At 36.9% G+C, this 3,947-nt stretch overlaps 1 pseudogene; it reads right to left on the bottom strand.

Annotated features, from left to right (window-relative positions):
* Nucleotides 1-2,785: 2,785 nt before the first annotated feature.
* Nucleotides 2,786-3,471, bottom strand: LOC149211843 (dolichyl-diphosphooligosaccharide--protein glycosyltransferase subunit DAD1 pseudogene; annotated as a pseudogene).
* Between the last annotated feature and the right edge of the window lie 476 nt (nucleotides 3,472-3,947).

The following is a 3,947-nucleotide window of genomic DNA, read 5'->3' as shown; positions in this document are numbered from 1 at the left end:
AATGTGATGATCTCTCTCAATCTGGAGCTTGTGCAAGCAAATATTCAATTGACGAAGAGGAATCCTCAGGCTATGCTAGGCTCTTGGTTTCTACATCAACCTATACACAATTATATAGTTTTGTATGCAGTGTTGGCACAAGTAAACTATAGTGAATTCCTGACCATATATGAAAAAACTACTGAATCAACTTTGCTTGAACTACTGTCACGATTTACATAAGTTACATGTCGTTGTTATCTCAATTCACAATTAATTAATTCATTACTTTTCTTGGAATCTATTCTCAATCTGAAATTTAAACGTGGAAGACATGAGACGTGTTGGAATTGTCCAACTCAGAATGATTATAGTCTCCTTCATTTTTGTCTGCAAACAATGTTTAGTGTGTGTGAGATCAAAATAACAAGGGTTCTTTTCTCAGATTCAGGGCCAGATTTTGCAGCATATTACTTTCAGTTTCCAATACATTAATCCTTTGCTTTTGGTGCACTGGCAGGTTTATGATTTTAGCATGTTGAGAGAAGCAATTGTGCTCATTTTCGTGCACCTTTTTCAGTTTTTTTTTTTGTCACCAAAAACAACAAACTCCTGTTGGATTGTATGATATCTTCTTGCCTTCTCAGGATTTTGTTGAATTCCTGAATGTCTCTGTTATCCATATTTGGTGCCTCCAAGAAGTGAAGAAAACAAGAGGTGGCAGAATCAACGAGATGGTCACTGTTTAGCTGCGCAGGGGAGGAGCCTTCATGTACCCTGCACTCTGCATGATACTTAAGTCAGAATAAAACCCAAAACCCAGATTTGCTTCACTGTGTGATCCAATGGCGTCAATTCTAATGAACAAATTAAAAGAACTAAACAAACCAAAAGATGAGACTTGAAGAGAAATGAGTGACTTCTGGTGGAGGAGCAATAGATGCCACCACCAGAATTCATACCTACAAACAATGTTCCCATATATGCAACCAGAAATAACAGAGAGCCAAAGATAGACCAAATCCCTAGCAATCTTTACCATAACTCCTAGAGGGGATGAACCAAGAAATAGATGAATATTGAAAGAGAACCAGTTGAATGAGGAGGATAGGCTTAAGAATCAGAGAAAGGTTCCCAGAATAGTAACCAGTTCCACCACCTCAATATTCCAGACCTTCCACTGATGCCACATTCCAATGACAATTTGGAAAAATGCTGCCAAAACCATCAAACATTCCAAGTACAGGGATGGTATTTAATAGAGGAGCTACCACCATCATGCCCAAACTGCCTAAACATTCAATTCCGAAGGTTTGATTCTCTGTTGCCCCATAGGACCTATGAGATTTCATACTGAGCCCTTCATCTTCTGAAGCCGAGTTGTTACTGCGTGTTCTGTTGGTACTTGGGGGCATCCTTGGAGCTCCCATATTGATACAAGAGAAATAATGCACTGATTTGTGATGCTTGTGAGAGTTGAATGCTAAATGTTTTATGTGCCCTTCCATATGAATTCCTTATGGGATTAGATAATTATAATGACCCCCATTTTTTTATGTACACCCCTTTACTAAGTTCTGCGGCCTTGTTAGCACAGTGATCAACTTCAGAATTTAGACCACATTTCACATGGGGAGATACAACTTTGTTGAGACAGCTTACCTCTTATTTGTTCAACCAATGGTGACTGGAATTTTATTGTTAGATGGAGTGATTTTACCTAGCATAAGATTTATCATCATGGAATTCTCAATGATTTCCAAATTCCAATGACTTAACATTTGCTTCCTTGGCTAGAAGAATGTCATGCAATAGTGCATATGCATGAGCCTAATTGTTTGAGACTTGGCCAAGACCCTAAAATCTAAGGTGGCTACTCTTTTTCCTCCAGGATCATAGAGGATCCCTCCCTGACCTGCCATCCTTGATTTTATATTTTTTTTAATGACTAGAAATCCTTAGTTTTCAGTGAGTCACACCTCAAAGTAAGATGTCATTTCTATAAGAAAGCACAACATGACATTTACATAAGAGGCCTTTATGTCATTTGCTCATATGTAAAAAAAAAAAGTGTTTCCTAAAATGCATATATTATAGCAAATGGCACACTTGATGTCATATGATTCAGAATATGTGAATAACCACCAAACTTTTAGAACATAAGCATTCTTATTAACATAAATAGGGGACAAATATTTTGTTCTTCTCATCTTTCATCCATTTTCATTCTTCTCATCTTTCATCCATTTTCACTGAGTTGAAGTTGAATATTCACTATCCATGTATGAAATGCTTGAAATTGCTACAGAATTTTGATTTCGGTTGCTTGAAGAGCTAAATTTGACATTGGGAAAATCTAAATTATTGCATTGATATAACTGTCTTGATGTCATCATGTTAATTTGTATCGCTACAAGAGGAAATCGTGGAGCCTCACTAAGGTCAGAGGAACCACATAAATTAACAGTATCCATATTTCTTTTGGTTATCACATAAGCCCCAATTTCTGCAAGCAGAAATATTGGGCACCCATTCACATTAGCTGAAACTAACAAAGGTGATTGTTGGTTTACAAGACTTGAATCAAATGATATCAGTGGGTAGCAATTCTGTAGAGAGTCAGGATTGGGTGCCAAATATTTTCTAGCATCAGCATTTGGTGGCTCATGTCACTTGATACCTCTGCATGCACAGAAACACTAAACCACTTGATCAGAGGCGTGGAAAGAACCTGCAGTTACAAAGAAGCAGTAAAACGGAAACTGTTAGAAAAAAAAAAAATTAACAACAGACATGTAAACATGTATCAAGAACAAAATGACAATTCCACACTAAATTGATCTAGGTTATAAATCTTATAATATCACTGTATCGAGGTAGGATTACAGCTAGGTTATCAACCTGCATAAACGCCAGTGTATCATGTTGCAGCTTGAGAAAATTGGGAAAAGAAAATGAGTGACACGCAGACCCTACATAAATAATTTTCATATATGCATAATTATTAGATCATATTGACAAAGAAACTTCATAAAACAATATAGAACAGTAGCTATAATAACAGAAAAATAGGAATCAGGCCCCTATAATGTTGTTGCTTTGTGATGGGTACCCTCTCATTCCAATTCTGCATGTCCTTATCCACTAATCTAGGAAGTTCATTATCACCAAGTGAAGTGAAAAATTGCACAAAACAAAATCTGCAAATGCTCTTTCTGGAGGAAGATCCTTGAATCCCTTGTTTTCTTCGTTGACTTGCATCTGCAAACAAACTACAAGCACAGCTGACCCCGTGCAGGATAGAACTCCTGAAAGAAAAGCATTGAAAGGAAATGATCCAACTATTGCCATGTAGACAACCTGCACAACTGCCGTGAGAACTGCATAGACCACATACAGATCGATGATCTTCAACTTGGTAGGAGTTGCAGAGTATGCAGATCGAAGGGATGCAACGAGAACTTGTGCATCCTTAGTTGTTGAGGTTCCCATTTAACATATAATGCAAGTTTTCAATTCTAATGCATTTCAAAGTACATATGATGGTACATACTACAGAACAATATGGATTTTGGACATAATAAGTCGATTTGAATTAGAATTGTCAAGTCAACCTAACTCATGTTTGACTTGGGAGTTTGAGTCCTCATTGCAACTCAAATTGATGAGTTTGACTTAGGATCGAATCATATTTAGAATCAATTCGACTCTGCTTAATTTCCTCATAGAATGGAATTAGACATAGTCTTTCACTTGTAGTCAAGGAGGATGGTGACACTTCACAAAAAAAAAAAAAAAACAGGATACTTTTTCCATATTGATGACCTGAGCTGCAGGTAAATTTGGGTTTCTAGCTGGACTAGAAGAGATATTATTTCAAACTTCCAAACCATTTGCCAGGTAACACTTTAATAGCTCTTAGTGTAATCAGCGATGGAAGGAACGATGTACATTGATTAAATGAGCAG

Source organism: Pinus tabuliformis, chromosome 1_1 (assembly GCF_031772625.1).
Source record: "Pinus tabuliformis cultivar Carrire ecotype Pingquan chromosome 1_1, CPIR1, whole genome shotgun sequence".
Classification (NCBI taxonomy): domain Eukaryota; kingdom Viridiplantae; phylum Streptophyta; class Pinopsida; order Pinales; family Pinaceae; genus Pinus; species Pinus tabuliformis.
The sequence above is the reverse complement of the archived record's forward strand: the minus strand, read 5'-3'. Positions and strand labels throughout refer to the sequence as shown.